Source organism: Cimex lectularius, unplaced genomic scaffold (assembly GCF_000648675.2).
Source record: "Cimex lectularius strain Harlan isolate CLEC.00 unplaced genomic scaffold, Clec_2.1 scaffold67, whole genome shotgun sequence".
Classification (NCBI taxonomy): Eukaryota; Metazoa; Arthropoda; class Insecta; order Hemiptera; family Cimicidae; genus Cimex; species Cimex lectularius.
In genome coordinates, this window is record NW_019392738.1 from 1,581,620 (window position 1) to 1,607,211 (window position 25,592).

The following is a 25,592-nucleotide window of genomic DNA, read 5'->3' on the forward strand; positions in this document are numbered from 1 at the left end:
ATAGGAAGATAGTTAAATAGATAGATAAATTGATAGACAGATAGTTAGTTAGATAGATATACAGATAGATATAGATAGATAGATACAGAAGTAGATAGACAGATATGAAGATAGTTAGATAGTTAGATAGATAGATATTTAGATAAATAGATAGACAGATAGTCAGACAGATAGGTAGACAGATAGATAGATAGAGAAATAGATAGACAGATAGGAAGATAGTTAAATAGATAGATAAATAGATAGACAGGTAAATAGATAGACAGATAGTTAGATAGATAGATATACAGATAGATATAGATAGATAGATACAGAAGTAGATAGACATATGAAGATAGTTAGATAGTTAGACAAATAGATATTTAGATAGATAGACAGATAGTCAGACAGAGAGGTAGACAGATAGATAGATAGAGAAATAGATAGACAGATAGGAAGATAGTTAAATAGATAGATAAATTGATAGACAGATAGTTAGTTAGATAGATATACAGATAGATATAGATAGATAGATACAGAAGTAGATAGACAGATATGAAGATAGTTAGATAGTTAGACAGATAGATAGATATACAGATAGATATAGATAGATAGATACAGAAATAGATAGACAGATATGAAGATAGTTAGATAGTTAGACAGATAGATATTTAGATAAATAGATAAACAGATAGTCAGACAGATAGGTAGCCAGATAGATAGATTGATAGAGAAATAGATAGACAGATAGGAAGATAGTTAAATAGATAGATATATAGATAGACAGGTAAATAGATAGACAGATAGATAGATATATAGATAGATAGACAGATAGGTAGATAGATAGATATATAGTTAGAGAGATAGACAGACAGATGGACAGGTAGCCAGATATATAGATAGATAGACAGATAGAAAGATTGATAGATATATAGATAGATAGATAGATATACAGATAGATAGATATATAGATAGATAGACAGATAGGTAGATAGATAGATATATAGATAGATTTATAGTCAGACAGATAGATCGACAGATGAACAGGTAGCCAGATATATAGATAGATAGATAGACAGACAGATAGATACATAGATAGGTAGACGGACAGATAGATAGATGGACACATAGATAGTTATATATATATATCTACATGTCTCTATTTCTAGAAATGATGAATGATAGAGTGAGTGCGGTGTTCAATCCTTTTAAAAAAAATGATAGTTCTAGCCTTGACTTTTGCTATTCATGTGGAGAGACGTGGTTGTAGACCCTGATGAGGAGCTAAGGGCTCGAAATCCGGATCGTTGCAAAACAACTTACTGTGAGTAGGAACTATCTTTTTACAAAGGATTGAACACCGTACTCGCTCCATCATTCATCATTTCTATCCTTCTGTCTTTGTACTTAATTCTTAAAAATAATGCATAATAATAGACAGAGAGCTTCGGTGTAAGGTTTGGAAGTCGTGAGAAGCTTTAACAATTTATCGGAGGACTTTCGGTTGGCAGGATAGGATGTGCTGGATATTGGATGGCTTGTTAGAACCGCACAGACTCCGCATATCCAATTTAGTCGCCGCAATATTTTGTATAGAATTTTCAAGATCAAAACCAATAATTGGACCTTAAATTCTTCGTAGTTGTTTAAGACCGTTAACTTGTTGTGTCTTATTTCTTCTGATGGGATTCCAGGTTAGTCAGCTGTCTAGGTATAGTCCTAAGAAGCTGATTTGCGTGGAAGTCGGTTACTTTTTCTTGTTGATGTACAGAGGAGGGTAAGTCAATTTTATTTTTTAATTTTTCCTCAATCAGCTTTGCTCTCCATTTTTTCTTCTTTGATAAATTCAACATAATCTTGGGTGTTGAAGGTTGTTTCGCATCTACATATGGCATCTTTGGCAATTCATGTCGAGTGACGGGGTTGTGGAAGTCCTTCAACCTGATGATGAGCTAAAAGGCTCGAAATCCGGATCGTTGCAAAACAACTTACTGTGAGTAGGAACTATCTTTTTAAAAAGGATTGAACACCACACTCACTCCATCATTTATTATTTCTATAGTAACACGTCAACTTTAAAAAAAGGGACGCCAAGCGGGCAAAAATAATAGAAATATATGCGATCCTGGAGTTTCTCATGGAATAAAGCGAGATACTGTTATCTGAACAGACCAGTAAGCAAAACAGACTAATGGAAATTTTTTCTACCATGTTCAAGATCAATAAAACATATATTAAAGTAAAAAAGAGAGAACGGAGAGGGAGAGAGATGGTGTGCGTGAGAGAGAGAGAGAAAGAGAGAGAATGAGTGAGAGAAAGAGAATGAAAGAGGGTGAGAGAGATTTTAAAAAGTCAATGCGAGTGAAAGGAGTACGGGGTACAGTTCATTAGTTCTGTAAGACCTTACTGTCGTGATGGTTTAACATAATGTCGGCGCCGTGGAATTAAGCAAATCTTATTACCTTTTAGCATGAATTTTGGCGATTGTAGACTTTATTGCATCACGGAGGAATCCGAGGAAAGTGAGAGAGCGAGCGAGAGAGAGAGAGAGAGAGAGAGAGAGAGAGAGAGAGAGAGAGAGAGAGAGAATTTAAAAAGTCAATGTGAGAGGTGTACGGGGCACAGTTCATTACTTGTGTAAGACCTAACTGTCATGATGGTTTAGCATAATGGTGGCGCCCTGGAATTGAGCAAACCTTTGTACTTTTTTAGCATGAATTGTACTTACTAATTCCACAAGTATACTTATTCCTTCATTTTTATTCAACCTATGTAAAAAAAGTACATTACATATTCTAGATAAATAATTTATTCAGACTGTACTGTGAATTTTGAGGATGTATTATTTGTCGTTTGAGCGTTTCACCGCCTGGGCAAATAAAGATCAAAAATCTCATGCGAGCGGGAGAGAGAATATTTTCTTAAGACTTTACAAAGCTTAATATACAGAAAATGTCTTCAATAGCAGGTTGATAAGTTTAATTTCCTTTCAATTGTACGAGGAGGGCGAAAACGGCAAGGTGGGTGAAACCCTGCGGAACTCTATTGATAATACTTTGGATTAGGGGTGGGGGCGGTGCGACTACGGGAATATTAAATAAGAAATAAATCCGAGGCACTACAATATATCTGCCTCGGTAGAACAAGGAGAAATAGCCACAGGGCCGCTAATGGTTATTTTCCCCTTTCAAAACAATGACCACGGATCTAGCGAACGAGCTTTGCCTCCATTTTTCCCCCAGTCGTTGCCAATGCAAATTTATGACGTTTTCCAAACCACAAAGTTTAACTTGCATAAGCTGGGCAATGTAAACAAAAGCGCATGGGAAAGTAGCCCGCTATCGGATATCCTAAATATAAAATATGGCATTCCCTTTTAATACTTTTGAAATATCTATGACAAACGTTTCCATAATTAAAAAAAAAACCGTTAGATAAAATAAACGTATTATGTAAAAATATTAGGAAAATACAATTCCAATAAAATTACTATAAAATATACAATATGAAAAATTAATCAGAACAAGTACAGCACTGACAAAAAATTCATTGCCATACCAAGATGGTCGCAAACGACCTAAAATTTATTGATGATTGATTAAAATTTTAAGAATAGTTTTCTTGCTAAATTGAACTTTAACTATAAAGCTGTTGTTAGTTTAAAATATATTTCCACGTTGGTAATATTGCAAAAGGAAAAAGTGAAAGTAAGATTAAATAAAATCATTCTCTTATCAAAGAATCTCTGGCAATTTTGCATGAGTAGACAACGCCCAAAACAAAACTTCTCCTGTCCCACCAAACCTGACAAGTTATTTATCATGGAAGTAATTAAATATGGAATATCGCAGAGAATGACAAATTACAGCAGAGAGTTAAACGTTAAAACACCGTCGATAGTATCAGCATCCAAAAATAAAAGACGTAGTTAGTAAATCAAACTTTTCTTAAATGTCAGAAATATATTTAACAAAAATCATTTTGCTGTTTTTTTAAACGAAATCGTTGCAGTTTTAGACGTCGTGGAAGATCACAAATGTGAAAAGTCAAAGAAACTTGTTCTAGTAAAAAGATTGATGGCGAAATTAAACTTGACATTTTTTTAGGATGGCTGGGTCAGCATACGGTGTATAGGATTGATTTTAGAACATGTTTTTGCAGAAGTCCAGATTTGACTGGCATTATGCACGATAACTTCTGCGTTTTTGCATGCCTCATGCTTGAAATTTCTTCCAAATTGTTTGCTCCTTACTTTCCGACGATTCCATTTCGATTTTGGCTATAGTTAATTCTACAAAATAGTTTTTGGACTATGCATTTTTCCCAGGCTTTATGTTTTATGGTCGAAACTTACTGATAGAGAATCCTAACAAGAATATATATGACAGTGTTCAAGGACTATCAAGCCTCTTAAAAAATTACCAACAGTTTTAAAAGAGAGTTCATGTTTTAAAATAAATAAATTAAAGCCTAACCACTCCAAAAATATGAGGCTAAAATGAACGTAAACTGTTATAATTATGGTGAGATTTCTCGAGGTCGTCATGTTGATGATCCCGTACTTTAGTTTTTCTATCATCTTTGTTTTTTTTCTGTCAGACGCGTTTAAGCATACTCATCATTATTAGCAGATAATTTTTGAACCTGGAAAAACAGGCAAGAATAATCATACCCCATGGTGCTGAAGGGCAGTCAACAAACCAAAAAATTGAGAATATTTGTGAAAGAAAGTTTATGGTTAAATTATTGGGTTGTCCGGAAAATAATGCAGGATTTTGGTATTAAACAAAAAAAAAGAAACTAGTTACTTTAAAGCAATGTTCTTTAATCAAAATAATTTCCCATACNGTAATCCTGTAAACGTAAACAGAATATTTTATATAGATTTTTTTTAATGAAAACTTAAAATCCTGCATTATTTTCCGGACAACCCGATATATAAAATGATAGTCTCACCAACGCGAAAAGTAGGACTGTAACCCATCAAATTATAATTATAATTATTGTGAACGTTTTTTGAGTTTCACATGGCGGTGATCCTGTCGTTTCGGCCGATTCGATTTTTCTATAGTTTTGTTATTGTTTGACAAACGCATTTCATTATCTCATCAGTCGAGAATTTTCGAAATGGAGGTTGTCAAAAGAGGTTGTAACTGCTTGAAAGGCATAGCTCACAGGAAGTGGTATACCAAGGGAACTTAAGGACAAAATTAAGCTACCTAGAATATTGTTAAGTTTAGTAAAAGAGAGTTCATTTTTTCAAAATATATAAAATTAGCGTGTAGCAAACCCACAAAATCAGACCAAAATGACTATGAACTATCTATTACAGTTATAATTATGGTGGGATTTTCTCTTAAGTTTTAAGGTCTACATGGTGGTTCGGTCTGTCAGCCTAGCGTCAGTTATATGAGACAGAAGATGGCTGAAAGCTTGAAAAGTAAAAATAGCAAAAGTAGGCATACCAGTGACTAAAACAACAAGGATAGGAGACCAAAATGATCAGAAACGTCCAAACTACAGTTATATTACGTAATACTATTTTTTTCTATCAACCTTCCCACCATAAAGGGGCAGACTCCATATTACGGAATATTGTATTAGTAATATTTAGTTTTCAGTAATCTAATATTATAAAAAAATGTATATCAATATCAGACAATTAATTAAGGTTTTAAGTTGAGATTAAAAAAGTCAGTGTCAGGAGCGGGATTCGAACCCACGACCTTCGGCTTGATACGCCGCTAGTCTACTACCACTTGAGCTATCGTGACTTCGATCCCCTCGGGCACCAACTTCCCATCTCAACCGCACCTTTTGAACTTTCCTTCCTTTTTGCCATTTTTCAAATGTCGCTCGTGACACTGACTTTTTGATCTCAACTTAAAACCTTAATTAATTGTCTGATATTATTTGGTCAAGCGGACCACGAAAAATATTAATCTTAAGTATAACAATATGTTATGTGAAAGACTTACATGGTCTTTTAAATTAATGAATTGAAGTTTGGATCGATCAGTAAATGTATGAAGACAGAAACAGTGAACACTCTGAAATATTGACTGTTATTCAATTTGTAACTCTGTAGAAACATGTAAAAAATAAATCTAGATGAAGCCGAGAAATTGGTTTACTGTCAAAATCCGTTTGAAATATCCATGGACACAATTGGTGGCTTCCGTGACTACCGATCAGTAAAGAAATATACACATTTACAGTTGATCATTTTAGTCGTTTTGCATGGATTGTAACGTCGAGGACACAAGTTACAAATGACTTGACCAAATTAATCAATCCTATCGCAAGGGAAAATAAAAACATTGTTAATAAATTAACATAGTGCATTAAAATCAACAAAATTTCAATAATATTTAAAGTAGATGAACATCCAGTTCGTTTTTCCATCAGTAAACAACTCTAAATCAAATTGCTTGAATGAACGATTAAATTTAATTTAGGTGAACAAAATCCGTTGTGAAATAAATAATAACAAACATGATAATTATATACCATGGATGAGAATAGCCCAGGACGAGAACAGCCAGGATTACACGGTTCAAAGCATAACAAAATTTTCGGTTAATTATCTATTAACTTGAAAAACATATGAAATTGAACCAACTTCATTACGGAAACAATATGATCACAGGCAAATAGAGATAGGCGTTCAAAAGCACAGAAAAAGTTTTGAAAAGAACAAGAAGAGAATAGAAGAAGAAAAAGAAGAAAAATAACTTTATTCTGGGATGGTGTCCCCAAAGAATAATTTACCTGAATAAATAAAGGAAGTTCCTTCTATGAAATTAAAAGTAAAAAGTGATAGAAATCTTGACACAATGTATACCAGTAAGGCAGGCCAGAAGAAAAAATTACAAGAATATTGAACAAAAATATCAAATGTTAACGTGAGGACTCTACTTGGAGGGAGAGGAGGTGATTATACAGGTGGGATTTAAAGGAGGAAAAGGAGGCAGCGTCAGAAAGGATCTTTCGAAGGTATGGGTTGTATGTTGCGGAAGGATAAGGTCGATTGAGGATGGGCGGGTTTTACGAGTGAGATGTGAGGAGTTGAATTGGAGGGATTGGATGATGTAAGGAGGACGACGAGTGTGGATGGACTGGAAAAGAAAGCAACCTAGGAAATCCTGTGCACGGAAGGAGGGGGATAGCCAGGAAAGTTGGGAATACAACCCCGACACCCGGGATCCCCATGGGGTGCCGTACACAAATCTTATGCAACAATTCATAATAAGCTTTAATAGCGCTTTCCCCCCCCCTCCGAGTGACCACCGTATGCCACACAGCTATAATCGAAGAAGGGAAGTATAAGGGAAGATACAAGGAGTTTGCGCGTGGACAAAGGTAAGAGAAGCCAAGACCGACGAAACAGGCTGAGGGAGGCAATGGAATGGCGGGAAATTTGGGAAACGTGAGAAAGCCGGGAAAGGTTTTGGTCAAAGTATACTCCTAGGTTTTTAACCGAAGAGCAGAAGGGGATGGGATGGTTTTTTAGCATGAGAGGTGGGATTCTGGGGAGGGAATTGAGGAGTTGCCTGGACCCGATAATTATGGCGGTGGCTTTGGACGGATTGAGGATTAGGGAATTTTTATGTGCCCATTCGTTGATGGAGTTTAGGTCTTTTTGGATCTTGAGAATGGCCGAGTGAAGATCGGAAGGGTGGAAGGATATGTATATTTGGGAGCATGATGTAAGAAATAGTTACAGTACTATAGATAGACACAGAAAAGTATATGAGTTTCAAAAAGGGGATCTTGCGTATGTAACAAATACTATAAATTAAATAGTAAATTAGTCCAAAATGGATGAAATCAGAGGTGGACTATTTATTATAAGAAGAATTTCAAAAAGAATGTATAAAATCAAAACTAATGGGAGGTGTAATGAAACAAATTGGTTCCATAGTACAAAGTTAGTTTATTTCTCTTTTTTACCTGCCAAAAAAAGAGTCGTCGACCAATAGTAGTGTAATTTTTAAGGCTAACAAGGCTTCGTAAATTAATGAATTGAAGTTTAGAACATGTGATTGATCATAGTAAGAAGTCAGAAACAGTGAATAACTCTGAAATATTGACATATTCAATTCTATTGTTTTATGCACAGATTTTTTAAAATTAATTATTCAGCAATCGTGAGATGCGGTCTGGTGTGACGTAGGTTTCAGAAAAACATTTTTATCGTGCCAAAGTTTCGATCATTATTGAGATCATCTTCAAGACTTGGGAACAATGTTTAAATTTAACAAAAACATATAGGATGTGGAAAAAAGTGATTTTATACAATGCAAAAAATATATTTTTTATATTCAATCAAAGTATTTGTACTCACTCGAAGTGTTTGTTTTCTGCGTTTTCAAGAAATACTTTGATTGAATATAAAAAATATATTTTTTGCATTGTATAAATTCACTTTTTCCATATCTTACATGTATTTGTTAAATGTAAACAATGTTTGTAAATCCCAGGCCCTGAAGATGATCTCAATAAAGATCGAAACGTTGGCACGATAAAGAAAATATTTTTCTGAAACCTCCATCACACCAGATCGCATTTCACGATTTCTGAATAATCATCGACTAACGGTCACTAATCACCACACATTTATTTTAATGTTTCTTAATTGTGTACATTTCTGTGATTAACAAAAATTCCTTCAAACAATTAAGCTGGCAAAACAGATGGAACGCCCTGAATGAAAAACTAAAGGTGCTAAAACTGACAGTCAAACCTTGGGTCCCTGAAATTGTCAGAAAGAAAGAAAGAATTACACGATTAAGGATAGGCCATACCCGCCTAACACATGGACATCTCCTCATCGGCAAGAGACCGAGGAAAATGCCCCATGTGCGGCGCAATTGTAACAGTAAGGCATATTTTAGAAGAATGCGAACAACTAGCGCCGCACAGAGCACGGTGTGGCCTTCCTAATGACATAACAGAAGTACTTAAGCACAACAGTGATTATAAACGGAAGGTCATTGATTACCTAAAATTAATCAATGCGTATAGCTATATATAACCCACCACACGTGGAAGATCCCTCCTATTTGTATGAATGTATTTATTTGCGTGAATGTCGAAGTATGCATGGGTGTGGCTGTGTCGGAATATCAAGTACCCAGGGGCCAACAAATTAGTATAGATATATTATATATTTGTAGTATGATGAGAGGGACGGGTCATTGGCATTTCGTTGGTACTATAATTCCGAAGTGTAATGGCTTGTCCAGAATGAATGTATTTATTAGCGTGAGAGGTGATGCGTGAAAGGACGTGGCTGTCGAGGAATATCGAGTACTCCACAGGTCCGTCAAACAATTTAGATTAGGATAGGTTAGTGTGTGAGTGGAACTTGTAAATACAGTTTGAACGTATTTATTAGTGTGAAAGACAGGAGGCCGCAAGATCACGGTTAGCAAATTAGTATGAATGTGAATTATGAAAATGTGTAAATATTATATCTATGTATTTTAATTTATCACGTGTGGGAGGGTAACAACAAACAAGATAACGAATCCCCTATTAGGTGAATTAGGTGAATCGGAATCGGAAGGCAACAGTTGTTTAGTTGAGGCATAAGAAGAATCAGAAAAGAATATACACATAAAATAGATAAGAAGACAAATGCGAGAAGGTTTATATGTGAGACGCCGGCGATGACCCAGGTAGTTAGCCGGCAAAAAAAAAAAAAAAAAAAAAAAAAACCTCTATTGTTTTAGCAATCGACTAACGTCATTTTACTACAGAGTTACAATCATTATATGATAAGTTAAATAAAATTTGAAAGTTATAAAATTATATTTTTTTGTATTTTGCATAATGCCTTGTGATTATTTTACTCAAAAGTAAAATACAGTCTGATCTTAAATAATCACTTCTGTTTTAATGAAAAGCTCCCACTAGTAAATAAAAAGAAATAAGGAAATTATCATAAAGCATAAACTAAGCCGGGTTTAAAAGAAAATTTAGAATATAAAATAAATTGAATGACATAAGAAACAATGTTTTAGCGAAGGAAAGAAAAACATTCTTCTAATTAATTTTGTACTGGTACTTTCGTGTTCTGGAAGGAGAATATTTAAGTTGGAGGGAGGGATAGCACTTTACTCATCGAATACTCGTAACCGCCCCTGTGGTGGAGCCACTCTCTCGACGTGCTGCGTAAAATTGATGAGCCTCTCCTTCCAGGGGATTGTCGTGAGATCATAAAGTACTTGGAAATTCCTCATAGCCGATCGAAACCACGTACTGGCAAACTTAGCTATTTGCATGATATATTCAGCGGCGAGTGGGAGAAATTTTCGAAGGGCCTTGTTTAAATGAACGGATCACTGCTGGAAAAATTACAAAGTCCCTGTACTTGCTCGTTATAAACGTAATCATAATTTATGTGATATATTAATTTATAGAAAAATGAAAGTTAGATGTTTATTAAAATAATTTATTACCAGATTACTCGAGTTTATAAGCACCTAATAAATTTTTTTAAATGGCTTCGATCGATCAATTAACATACTAAAGAAACCATTTCGTCTCAATTCGTTAGACCGATAACTACTTTTTTTTATTATATTTTTTTCTAAAAGTGAATTTTTTTTCTACAATCATCGTTAAAACATCGAATTTGTGTTGTTCGCGAACGACCAAATGGCAAAATAAAATCCGCGACTTTATTCCCAAACGGTATTTGACGTCCTTATTACGCATTGACGTAAATTGTAACAGTCAGTGGAATATTGGATTTTTTATTCTGAGAAGAACGTACATGTACAACATGACTTGGATATATAATGACATGGAACAGAAAAACAAAATCACTTTGAGTTTTCGACATTTAAATTTCATAAAAGAAATTATTTTGAGGCAGTTTTACTATCTACATTTTGTTAGGTTCAAATCCGAGCATTGCCAATTTATATTGGAATTAACTAATCTTTATGTAAGGTATTGGTTGAGATAAAAAAGTCAGTGTCACGAGCAGGATTCGAACGCACGACCTTCCGCTGAAGAATCGAATCGTGATTACACGTTATTTGCAAAATGGCAAAAAGGAGGGAAAATTCGAAAGGAGGTGGTGATGGGGAGTTGGTGTCCGAGTGAATCGAAGTCACGATAGCTCAAGTGGTCGGAGCAGCGGCGTACTGAGCCGAAGGTCGTAGGTTCGAATCCCGCTCGTGACACTGACTTTTTTATCTCAATCAACACCTTATATAAAGATTAATTAATTGAAAGAGGTTATTTAGTCAATGGGACCACGAAATTTAATGGATTGGAATTAATGATTATTTGGAGATCTTGAGATGCGGTCTGGTGTGACGTAGGTTTACAAAAACATTTTTCTGTATCGTCCCAACGTTTCACACTTTATTGAGATCATCTTCAGGGCCTAGGATTTATAAACGTTGTGTAAATTATACAATTATATATAGTATATGAAAAAATGAATTTATACAATGCTAGAAATTTTAATGTCAATCAAAGTGTCATTCCTTGGCTCTACAGGGTGCCTGTAGGTTTTTCATTTAATATAGAACCAAAAAGTTAACCTAATTAACTATTGTCCGATTCTCAACCGTTGAAGTGTTATTCCACTTTTTCTGATTTTTTACGATTTCATGACCTTGCTTCAAATAAACAATGATTACTCCAAAACAGAAAGATTTTGGACAAATCCGTTGATACCATTGAAAACTACGTTAAATTTCCAGTAAAATGTCATTAATACTAAACTTGCAAACATTAGCAATATAAGCGTTTTAGGAGGCAAAACGTCGAAGAATAAAAGTTGAAAAAGTTCAAAATTGAAAAACTTACTATGGTGATTCTAAACTATTATTTCCAAACCTAGAAATCAGCAAATTTCAGAAAACGTGCTCCTTTTAATATCCTTTTTAGTGGTGTAACTGTTTTTTAATTACTTTTTCAAAGATGAAGAAATTGTTGAAGGAATGGTAAAAACCGTGGTTGACGGATTGGTAAGTTGAAAAGATTAACAAACCGAAAAATATTAAGGAAAAATAAAACTTTTTTAATTTGGTTTCGAAACTGAAATAGTTCCAGTGTTTATTCACCAACGACTGCAACTTTGATTAAAGGATTATTGTATTATTGTGTTGTTATTCCCCGGAATAAAAGAGTTTTAAAATTCAAAACGTTTTTTCATTCGTTCGAAATGTCCTTAATTTTTAATTATTATTCATCTTTCCACCATACCAATCCGTTAACCACAGTTTTTTCTTTTCCTTCATCAATTTCTTCATCTTTAAAAGAAATATCCAAAAAGCATTTACACCACTAAAAAGGATATTAAAGGGAGTACGTTTTCTGAAATTTGCTGGTCTCTAGGTTTGTAAATATTTGTTTAGAATCACCATAGTAAATTTTTCAATTTTGGATCAGTATTATTTTTCAAAGTTCTGGCTACTAAAACGCTTATTTCCCCAACGTTTTCAAGTTTAGTATTGACGACATCTTATTGAAAATTTTACGTATTTTCAATGGTATCAACTGATTTGTCCAAAACCTTTTAGTTTTACAGTTAACATTGTTTATTTGAAGAAAGGTCGTGAAATGTTAAAAAATCAGAATAAGGGGAATAACTTCGAAACTGCTGAGATTTGGACCATAATTAATTCAGATTTTTTGGTTCTATTTTGAATGTAGAATCTACTGGCAAAGTTTGTAATACGAGTAACTGAACACCCTGTAGTGTATCACACCATATGAACATGTTTTTCGAGTGTGGCAGGAAATCTTTGAATCCCTTATTCCAAATTTTGGATGAAACATGGTTTTTCTTGTACATATAGTTTGTTTATTGTTGTGTCGTTAGAATGTATTTATAAGTGTGAATATGTAATCCAAGAAGGTCGACGGTTAATTGACTTGTAAAATGAGATGGAAATAAAAAATAATGCGGTGCGGTTGAGATGGGAAATTAGAGTCCGAGTGGATCGAAGTCACGATAGCTCAAGTGGTAGAGTAGCGGCGTATCTAGCCGAAGATCGTGGGTTCGAATCCCGCTCGTGACACTGACTTTTTTATCTCAACTTAAAACCTTAATTAATTGAAAAATATTAACTGGTCAAGCGGACCACGAAAAATAATGAATTTAATAAAAAATAATGCATTTAATATTGAGGTCAAATCCCCCCTTCCATAAAAACCATAAAATGAAGGTGGTTTTTTTTACTTTCATATAAAATAACATGAAAGTATTTCGTTCGTTAGCCAGAGATTTTAGGTTTAATATGAACACCGTGCATGCCATGCCCACAAAGTTTGAACAATTTATGTTGCTGCGGTTTACAGGCAATAATTCCTTATGCAACTGGTGATACTGTGCCTTCTGTTCCCTACTAACCAGCTGATGACATCCTATAAATTTTAAGACAATTGTGAAAAGACTAAATGACAGCATCACCAGGATTTGCAGGTTTTGTCACCGCTGGAAACTTAGGATTAATGTCCCCAAAATTGAAGCCATATTCTTCACAAAACGACGACCAATATTTAGGAAAACCATTTCAATTCACGGACACAAATCGAGTGGTGTGAAAGGGTAAAGTACTTGGGTTTTACTCTAGACCGAAAACTTAACTTCTCTAGACATATAAATGAAATAGTTACAAAAGGTAAAATAGCTATAAAAGCCTTATTTCCGCTGATGGCCCGTGAGAGTGGAATGAGCTTTGAAAATAAACTAACTATTTATAAAGTAGTTATAAAACCTATGCTGCTGTATGCTTGCCCAACATGGAGTTACACGTGCGAATCCAACATCCAAACACTGCAAGTGGTCCAAAATAAATTTCTAAGGTTTATTACGCCACTACCACGATACACCAAAATTGGCCTCCATGAGAGAGCGGGAGTGGAGTATATTAATTCTGAATTAAAGCGTCTGTCCAGAAATTTTTTATGGATCTCTCCTCCAGCAAGAACACTACTTGTAGGGATATAGGAGTGTATGATCTAAACTTTCCATGGAAACATAGAAACATCAGGCACAATAAATAAATTTGGGAACTGTGATATATTTATTTGTTGTTGTTGTTTCCTCTAGAGCTGTGATACTATAATACAATTTGTGATAATTCAATTACCCGTACTGCATTGTTCTTGTTATTCTCATTTATTTATTTATAATCTTGTTAACACATTTTTGTTAATTAATTTGCTAATTGTTATCCTATTTGATACCTAGTGGGTTTTTACGAAACTTTTTCCCACTATTTTTCTAGTTTGATTAATTAAAAATAACAACAAACTAGGACTAGGTGCGTTGATAGGCAAATTTTTGAAATAGGACGTAAAAGTGCCCCGCCATTTCCCCTGATTAATGAATGTATGTAACATAATGTATAAGTACATGTTTTAATTGTAGGGCCTTTTCAGGATTGGATCGGATAAAGAAACCGTAGACTTTTCGTTTTTAAACACACGCTCTTTATTTCTCTATCTACATAAGCACTTGTAACCAATAACCTTCTTAGAAGTGACCAACAGATTTAAGTACGTCACTGTCTGACGTCACCTTGGCGCAACTTTCAAATTTATTCTCCTACATAATAAATGTTTATCCATTCATTCATTCCTATAAATTTTAGTTTATCGATCAACTTGACAATTTGTTTAATAAAAAATTCAGGCTGGATGGTCGATTAAAAATAGTTTTCTGTTAAATGCTAACACTCTTTAAACCAGAAAGTTTTATTATTTATTATTTGATTTTTAGTTATCTTTTTAACCTACCAGTGATTACTGTACGTTAATTTTGTTCTTTAAACTAAATTTACTTCTAAGATAATTATTCAGAAATAGTGAGATGCGGTCTGGTGTGATGTAGGTTTCAGAAAAACATTTTCTTTATCGTGCCAACGTTTCGATCTTTATTGAGATCATCTTCAGGGCTTTTTACAGACTGCCAAAGCATTGTAAATAAGTTACAATTCAGTAATTTGAACAGTAACACATCATATTTGTATAAAGAAATAATTAAGGAATATTACAATTTATAGTATGTATACGATAGTATAAACAAAAAAATAGTAATAGTATGGCTAAAAGGGCACTGTGGCATTCGACAAAATGAGACTGTTGACCATACGCCAAACAAGCTACAAAATATGGTACGCCATATCTCTACAACGTCCCATACAGTGACCCAGTACACGAACTGAAGATTTAACAATTTAAAGAATGGCAAAATCAATATTCGCAATATAATAAAGGCAAATTTTACAAAATTATTGTACCTGTGGTAGGTACCTTGGTTTACAGGATTATGAAAAAATAAAAAGGACACTAAAAACATTTGTAGACTAAGAACCAATCATGCCGTCTGTGCAACAATACATCTATACAATAAAACAAAATCACAAAATCGAACAAATGCGAGCAATGTGGAAGTATTGAGGACCCAGAACACATAATTATGCACTGTACTAAATACAAATCTGAAATACATATATTCTTTAATAAAATCTCTAAAACAATAGACTCACCTTTCAATTACATTAACATACTGATGAACGCAAAAACTATACACAATGAATTGAACACTTTCTTAAATAACAGCAAAATAAACCTTTAATCATTTCACAAAATATCAGTACATACTTTAAAGCAAATGAATAAGGTTTAAAGAGGAGTGGGGTTTGGGGGCATGCCCAGGTGGTCCTGGCGTTGAGGGCCCGTTGGGGGCGTCCACGGTCACTCTGGCTAACATGAGCCTCGGACCTTACAGAGTGTGGACGGCATGGCACACGTGCACACTCTGGGAAAGGATTTCTGACTTCATGAATATGTTATTACAACTAATTATATTATACAAGTCTAATCAGGATATATTGGGAAGAGAGGGATCGGGATGCCCGCTGCCGGGCAGGGGCGCTTTGGGGTTCTGGAGGTGCCGAGCCCATTACTCAGCTCCTCGAAAAATATACATTTATGGCCAATCAGCTCAGTACTGAAAGCCAAAAAAAAATCTTCAGGGCTCAAGATGTTTGTCTTGCCAGTGGCATTCTCAACACGACACACAAGAATGGCACAATTACACAAAAGACAAACACTTTGAGCCCTGAAGATGATCTCAATAAAGATCGAAACGTGGGCACGATAAAGAAAATGTTTTTCTTAATCCTACATCACACCAAACCGCATCTCACGATTTCTGAATAATTATCGATTAACGGTCACTAATCACCGCTCATTACTTCTAAGGATTGAAAATTTCAATTTCTTCTCAACATTATCCACTTGTAGCAATTTACAACAAAATTTTTAGGCTGGAACGTGCTATAAATAGACCCTTTGTCTCACAAAGAGTCTTAACGTATAAAGACTACACAGAACCTTTAAACGATGCTAATATAATCTCGGTTATCATATTATAGGTTTGGTAGCGGTATGAGAGGGAAGACAAGACCAACCTTATCTATATAGGGAAAAAACCTCACTTTTCTCCAAAACGGTTCGATCGATTTGAATACAATTTTACATGCTTCAGTGAGAATTTGGGACAAACAGTTCCGGTTGAATTTTCTTAAATTTCGTAGTTTCAATTTTTAATTTATAATCTGAAAGTTAATTTCTCATTTATTTTTAACTTAAAACTTTTTACTTATAAAACTGTACGTTATTTTTACAATACCCTAGACAAAATAATTTATAACATGTACTAATGACTCTAAAAATTTATTAGCCCTATTTATTTATAACATTCAGAGAAAAGTGCACTTTTATTACCTTTCTTTCGCGAGTAGATGCCCATGTGTTTCACCCTGGTGTGGATTGCTTGTTCCGTATTTTTTTTTTACCTGTGGAGAATTCACTTTTATACCGGATATGACCTTATAATCTAGGAAGCAGCACAAAAAATCTCGATATTTTCATTTTTTGATGCCATACTTGCAGAATGTGCAGGTAAATCTTATCAAATTTTTTTTCTACTTTGATGATTGACAGTTAATTTTGTGTGGTGAGTGTTAAATATAGAAGAATGATGATGATGGTGATAACGACACTAGAAAGCTGGATTTGTGCTTTCTAGTCACTGCAGCATTCTGGCTTGTACCTTCCTAGTTCCTTAGCTCAGTGCAATACACTCAATCCTTCTCCTTAGAAGTATCAGATCATTGACTGTCACTGCTACTTAAAAAAAAATCTGTGCGGTGATTAGTGACCGTTAATCGATAATTATTCAGAAATCGTGAGATGCAGTCTGGCATGACGTAGGTTTTAGAAAAACATTTTCTTTATCATGCGACGTTTCGATCTTTATTGAGATCATCTTCAGGGCTCAAAGTGTTTGTCTTCCGTGTAGATGAGTTATTCTTGTAAGTCGTGTTGAGAGGAGGTTCGGAAGAGAAGAATGACACATCTACACGGAAAGGAAGCACTTTGAGCCATGAAGATGATCTCAATAAAGATCGAAACGTTCGCATGATAAAGAAAACGTTTTTATAAAACCTACCTCACACCAGATCGCACCTCACGATCTTCAAATAATTAAATAAATAATAATAAATACACGAATAATTTATAATTTTTCTTTACACCTTTACTCCTGCCGAACGAATAAATTTTATTATCACATGTTTTGGATGATATGACTTAGAATAGCTTTATAATTGAAAGGTTTTTCGAGCAGTGTTATCTTATAGAATTAGTCTACTATGATCGCTCTTTCTTTATTATATTTTTTTACAGGAAATCACTATGTGCTCCAAGCTATCCTTTTCCTTGTATACAGTATGGTTTTTTTTAAATATGTGCCACATTTACCATGATTCGATCTGAGTCTAATCATAGTGGTACAATCACTAAATTACTTCTCCGACTGTGCCTGACTTGGTGAGGGCTGTTTTAGCACAAGTTTACTATGCCTAGCGCGTCTAGAGTTTATCCTCTTACTTTTTTGTCTTATTTGGAACCATTCTGTGATGGATTCTGTATTTGTTTTAGTTATCCCAAGTGTAGGTTCGGGGACTATGGTCTTGTAGATTCTTCTCTGGCCAGTGTGTCTGCTTTTTGTTACCCAAAATTCATTTGTGTCCTGGCACCCAAGATATCATCAGCTTGTTATGTTTCCCCAGGCTTTGGAGAGTTTAAATGCATATACTGATTAATTTTGATGTAATTTTTTACACGGTAAAATTTTAATAGCTGTTTGGCTATCCGTTCTTAAGAGGATATTTTTGCCAATATGACCTCTTTTAAGATATTCTAGGACACAAGCATTGGTGGTATTTCTTCTTGAAAGACCGAAGTCCGCTTTTCTAATGTGTTTGATTGGTCATGGCTTGGGCTTGTACAGAAAACGCCTGATCCGGTTCCTTGGTTCGTTTTGGAGACATCTGTAACATTTTCTTTGTCGTGCCAACGTTTCGATCTTTGTTCAGATCATCTTCAGGGCCTGGGATTTATAAGCATTGTTTAAATATTACAAATACAGGTAGGATGTGAACAAATGAATTTATACAAGAATTTTAGATTAAAGAAAAGAATTTATACGATGCTAGAAAATTTTAGATTAAAAAAAGCATTGTATCATTGTATAAATTCATTTTTTTAAATTTAAAATATCTAGCATTGTATAAATTCATTTTTTTAATCTAAAATTTTCTAGCATTGTATAAATTCATTTTTTTAATCTAAAATTTTCTAGCATTGTATAAATTCATTTTTTTAATCTAAAATTTTCTAGCATCGAATATATTCATTTTTTTAATCTAAAATTTTGTTAGTATTGTATAAATTCATTTTTTAAACTAAAATTTTGTTAGCATTGTATAAATTCATTTTTTTAAATTTAAAATATCTAGCATTGTATAAATTCATTTTTTTAATCTAAAATTTTGTTAGTATTGCATAAATTCATTTTTTTAAACTAAAATTTTGTTAGCATTGTATAAATTCATTTTTTTAATTTAAAATATCTAGCATTGTATAAATTCATTTTTTTTAATCTAAAATTTTCTAGCATCGAATAAATTCATTTTTTTAATCTAAAATTTTCTAGCAATGTGTAAATGCATTTTTTTTTATTTAAAATTTCTAGCATTGTATAAATTCATTTTTTTAATCTAAATTTTCTAGCGTCGTGTAAATTCTTTTTTTAATCTAAAATATTTTTAGCATTGTATAAGTTCATTTTTTCACATCCTACATGTATTTTTTAAATGTAAACAATGTTTGTAAATCCCAGGCCCTGAAGAAGATCTCAATAAAGATCGAAACGTTGGTACCGTAAAGAAAATGTTTTTCTAAAACCTACGTCACACCAGACCGCATCTCACGATTTCCGAATAATCATTGACTAACGGTCACTAAACACCTCACACGTTAAAAAAAATGGAGTGAGTTTTTTATAAATTTATTTTCTTACTAAATTAATTGAGATTTGAAAACTAAGCAAATTAATTTTGTGGAAGAAACAGGCTTCTTTTACGGAAATGTTAAGGTGATTAAATAAATATAATTTCCAGGATAGTGAAATTTTTTCTCTCTTTCCTGGTTTATAATTACAAGGCGTTTCCTTTACTTTTTATTTGCAATTCAAATCCCACTCGGCCGCCTTCAATATTGTTCTTCAATCAATTTTAAATGTTAAATCTTCGCGTTTCAATTTTCATTAGCCGCCCCCTCTTGAGCCGGTGCCTAATCCAAAAATTCCATCGGACCACTGTTCAACGGCCGGTTTCAATAGTCGGACGTCGAAAATTTGAAATGTAAATCCACTCCGGCGATGATGTGTCGGCCTGTTATTTCCCCGAGTGAAAACACGACTACAAAACAGGGTCCCGCACTGTGTCATCGCCTTTCCAATCCAATTTGCATATTCGGCTTCCTACAAAGGATTCAGGAGAGAAAATAAAACAACACGATCTTTTAACGATAGGATCATTATTGGAAACCGCTCAGCATGTATTAACGGACACTTTAAAATATACCGTTTGGCACTCGTGATTTTTACTGTCAAATACAAAGAACAAAAAAGTGTATACAAGAACAAAATAATTAAACATTTATTCTGTTTACTAAAATTACTTGTTATAATTACTAATTCCATTCTAGTTTTCAATCAATGCAAATTAATTAGCATATTTGACATCGGCTGCGGTAATTTCATAAATAATATTCTCTATGATGCAAACCGACGTTCGCTTGAAATGCTGTCTAAACAATTAATGAGTAATTTATGAAACTGATTTCTCTTTTGGAAAACATTTTACAAATATTTACACTTTAAAAAAAATATTTTAGAATATCCTTTTGTAGTACTACATTTCCAATGATTTTATCACAATCACCATAACTTGAAACTTTCCACAAAAAGCACAAGTTTTTTAAACAAGATATACACAATTCATTTTTTTCAGCCTTTTAAGTCACAGACCTGCGTTAGGTACCATTTTGTAGAAAATTTTCAGGTGAACAAGTTGGTTTTTTAAAATGTTTTCCTAGTTTCACTCTTTCATTAGTAAATTGAAAAATTCTTTTCAATTGAACTTTTTACGAAAATTCACTAATTTCCTGGTCCGCTTGACCAAGTAATATATTACAATTAATTAAGGTTTTTTGGTTGAGATAAAAAAGTCAATAGCACGAGCGGGATTCGAACACACGATCTTCGGCTCGATACGCCGCTGCTCTACCAGTTGAGCTATCGTGACCTCGATCCTCTCGGACACTAACTTCCCATCTCAACCCCACCTTTTGAATTTTCCCTCCTTTTTGCCATTTTTCAACCAAAAACCTTAATTAATTGTAATACATTAATTGGTCAAGCGGACCACGAAATTAGTGAATTTAATGATTTAAAATGAAGTATACTTCACTAAAGCTCTCCGTGGCCATTTCATTTGTCGTCGAGAATCCAACCCGATTACACCATATTTGAAAAATGGCAAACAGGAGGAAAAATTCAAAAGGTGGGGTTGAGATGGGAAGTTAGTGTCCGAGTGGATCGAGGTCACGATAGCTCAAGTGGTAGAGCAGCGTCGTATCTAGCCGAAGATCGTGGGTTCGAATCCCGCTCGTGCCATTGATTTTTTTATCTCAACAAAAAAACTCTATTTTTACGAAAATTTCAAATTGAGCTGTGGAGGAAATCGTCTTAGGGAGACGCCCTTTAGCAATCGATATGAAATTTCAATAAACTTTCAATTGGTTACCTTCCACTTAGCCCGATTCATCAACCATTTTCGAGTTATTCGCAAATTTTGGATAAAAACGTGGTTTTTTACGTGCTCAGGAAAAATCGAATCACTTTCTCTCTCCATTTTACCATACATAAACCTATTTTTTCAATACGTCATTCGAAGCCAAACTGCCACACAACCTTGTGAACGTGAAGGAAAAATTAATTTCCGTGATGAAATAAACGAGTGGTATTTGATAGCAGAAGCATTCCGCATCCCAAAAGGTCAAAGTAAGAATTGTCCCTACCCTGGTCACTTTTTGAAAACGTCCTTGGTACAAAAGTTGTAGATCGTAAAATTTGCTAAATCCTGACGGTTCAAATCGGTTTATCCATGAGCACGTAAAAATCTGCGTTTTTTGCCCAAAAATCGCGAATAACTCAAAAACTAAAAAAAAATCGGGCAAAGTGGAAGGTGACCAATTGAAATATTGTTAAATTTCTTATCGATTGCTAAAGGGCGTCGCTGCAGGCGATTTTCTGACTCCACTGCTCAATTTCAACTCAATGTCGTTTTGTAAAAAATCCAAAAATTGACTGAAATTGTTCCAGAATTTTTGAGTTTACAGATGAATGTCTGAAACTAGGAAAACGTTTATAAAATCCATCAGAGTAAAATTTTCTAAAAAATGAGATTTAGCGCAGATCTGTGACTTTAAAAGCTAAGAAAATAGGCAATTCCAAAGATGTCCATTTTTTTGTGTAAAAACTAGTTGGTCGGATTTTTTTTTGTGATAGGCAGTGTGTAATCGTACGAACCATTTCCTCTCTTATGAACATATTCCATTGTTACATATTCCGATTACACGACATTTGAAAAATGGCAAAAAGGAGGGAAAATTCAAAACGTGCGGTTGATATGGGAAGTTCGTGTCCGAGTAGATCGAGGTCACGATAGGTCAAGTGGTAGAGCAGCGTCGTATCTAGCCGAAGATCGTGGGTTCGAATCCCGCTCGTGCCATTGACTTTTTATCTCAACTAAAAACCTTAATTAATTGTAATATATTAATTGGTCAAGCGGACTACGAAATTAGTGAATTTAATACTCCATTGTTATTCGTTTTTCTTCAATGTCCAAATCCTTGTGAATCTTCTGCTACTTATAAAATCATTCGTTCTCCCAATTCGCCTTCCGTCTTTATCATTCCAACACTATATTATTTTACTTAAGAGAATAAAGATCTGGTAACCGGGCATTCTTTATAAACTTAAATGATTTCTACCCTTTCGTTATTATCTTATCTTGATATTGTAACTGACAGCTGCTTCAGAATGTGGTGAGGGGAGGAGTTCTCTAAAGTCAGACCAATGCAAGCCCCAAGAGGGAGCACTTTTGGCCCCATACTATTCTATTCTATTCAGTTTTATCCAAGCTTACCAAACTTCCAAGAACACCTTCTGCTTATTGAAGACAGGTAGAAAAAAGTGAAGGACAAGACTGAATTAAGAACAATGTACTAAAAAAACAGACTTGCACTGTACATCTACAACAAAAGTATACCGACTTTCACTCAAATCAAATACTTGGGGACTATACCTAGACAGCGTACTGACGTGGAATCCCAAGGCAAAGACTTATGAATTAACAACTTAACAGAAAACTTGAACAATTACGAAGACTTCTAGGTTCGAAAACTGTGTTTACCGTCTTTACCCTTGTACTAGACATTACCGTGATCATTTTAGACCTACTAAGAGGAACTGTGGGGTTCTGCCAAACCGTCCAACATCCAGTGCATCGAATCCTTGCACTCAAAGTCGTCAAGCAATCCTTTTTTCAACAAACTAATCCGTTCCCGAATACAAAATTTCACCCAAACCTCTCGATCGGTCCTCGAGCTCTCTACACATTCCAGTGGAATTTTAACTAGGAGGCTCGGTTCGAACCCGAGACCTTACAGTGAGAAACGCCTTAACTGTAACTGCCACCGACGCTTTCTTATATTACACAGTTGATGTAAAGAATGATAGTTGTATTGTGACAGTGTTTTGTGGTATTCTTTAATTTTAAAGTATTATATTTTAAATTTATCATATTTCGTGATCCGATTGACCAAATAACATCATTCAATTAAATAATCTTTAAGTAAGATATTGGTTGGGATGAAAAAAGTCAATGTCACGAGCGGGATTCGAACCCACGACCTGAATACAACGCTGCTCGACCACTTGAGCTATCGTGACTTCGATCTAGTCGCACACCAACTTCCCATCTCAACCCAACCTTCCGAATTTTCCCTACTTTTATAGCAATTAATTATTAATTATAAAATGGCAAAAAGGAGGGGAAATTCAAAAGGTTAGGTTGAGATGAGAATTTATTGTCCGAGTGGATCGAAGTCACGGTAGCTCAAGTGGTAGAGCATCGGCGTATTTATTCGAAGGTCGTGAGTTCGAATCCCGCTCGTGACACTGACTTTTTTATCTCAACCAATAACTTACATAAATATTATTTAATTGAAAGATGCGATTTGTTCAATCGGACCACGAAATCTAATGAATTTAATAAGTTAAATGAAGTATATCTTCACTAAAGCTCTACATGGCCATTTCATTTGTCGCCGAGAATCAAATAGATTACACAATATTTGAAAAATGGCAAAAAGGAGGAAAAATTCAAAAGGTTGGGTTGAGATGGGAAGTTGGTGTCCGAGTGGATAGAAGTCACGATAGCTCAAGTGGTAGAGCAGCGGCGTATTGAGCCGAAGGTCGTGGGTTCGAATCCCGCTCGTGACATTGACTTTTTATCACAACCAATAACATACATAAAGATTAATTAATTTAATTATATTTTAAGTATAATTATACACGCAATTTTTTAAAATGGGTTGGAAGGTCATTAATTGAGATTGCACAAGCACCTACTGAAATTTTGAAGTTTTGTATAAAAAATATTATGTCGAAATAAAATGATCTATCTATCTGAAATAATGCTTTATTTTTATGTTTCAGGAGTTCTGATTGTGTCCCACATTAGGCAAAGGTAAATTAGCCTTTTTTTATGCATATAAGTAATAATTAAAACGATAGCTTTTAATATTTTATTATTTAATCTATTATAACGGTTTTATTTAAATTATATTGAAAAGATTGTGTTCGGTTTTTGAAACGTTTTTAAACGGCTTTTATTCCCGGCCGTTAAAAATATATGAAAAGGAAGCGGTTTAATTTGTTCTGTACGAAGTAATCAAATGTCAAACAATCTGACAATAGGACGTTCAACGTTTCAAGATAATGATATTCCTATTTAATTCCATTCATTTCATGTGTCAAGGTTTTCCATTGAAATCGAAAAGTTTTTCGATCCTCAACATTTTGTAAAATGGTTAACCAGGCATTTCTAGTTGGACGATCCAAGTCGTCTATTGTTTCGACAAACAGTCGTTATTAAATATTTATTTTAATATATTTTGTGTGTCTTTCCTTATTATAAATATTTACTTATTATAAAATAGATTTTTTTACTTTTTGTTCACTATGAAGTCCGTAGTAAAATACAAAATATAGAGGCCATAATAAAACTCTTGATATCCTTAAAATAAATGAGATGGCTATAAACGTATAACCTGACAAAATTAGAGGAGACCCAATTTTGACAGAAAATCTCTGTAATCGTATAAAACACAAATATCTGATTGTAAAACAATCCTATGTTTCATCAAGCAATCCACATTGATGGATCATAGATGGCACAGGAAGTAAGTTTAAGGAAAATAGGCCAGAAATATTCCCTAGTAATTCCCCTCGCCCCAGTACCGATCTTTCAAGGTGAACTCCACTCTTTGCATTGGAGTTGTTCAAAATGAAAGATACACGGATTTAATTTTTGTGGGTTCATAACTTTTAGCTTCAAACTAACTTGTATTGCATCAATGACGTAATGGGCATTTGGAAAAATACTGATTATTTGAAGGTGTGTTACGGTTCCTCGCCGGACCATTGGCAATTCACCCGGTCGCCGGGTACCTGGGACTCAGTGGAGATTTTTTCCCCGTGGTCGCTTTGTCTCCAAAAAGGGGAATAATCGAGCACCACACTGTTTTTATTTTATTTTCTTCCTTTAGGAAAACAGTGAAACCCTTGGGGTGAAATAACAAAATAACAAATTAAAAAAAAATAAATAAATAAAAAAACACAAGAAAATAAAATATTAATGTCCTCTGTATTAAGAAAAAGATGTAAAACAAACAAAAAAATAAATAAATAAAACAAGTCTCTTCAAAATTAAAACCAAAAAACTGTCCAGAAACCCATCTTATAACTTTAAAGCTCGAACCTCGTGTACGTCCTTTTTCTCGTCGTTCCAGAACGGTTCTCCCCTCGCACACGCGAACCCTCCACTCTACGACGATGAGAAAAGTCCCAAAAATAATAAAATAATACACTGTCA

General features: G+C 34.2%; 1 protein-coding gene across 1 annotated transcript in view; it reads left to right on the forward strand.

Annotated features, from left to right (window-relative positions):
• Positions 1 to 25,592, forward strand: part of LOC112126949 (cubilin-like) — a 292,446-nt gene that overhangs the window by 58,811 nt on the left and 208,043 nt on the right. Inside the window, exon 3 of the mRNA XM_024227043.1 lies at positions 24,155 to 24,185. The gene's annotated coding sequence lies outside the window, so the exon portion shown is untranslated. The remainder of the gene's footprint in view (positions 1 to 24,154; positions 24,186 to 25,592) is intronic.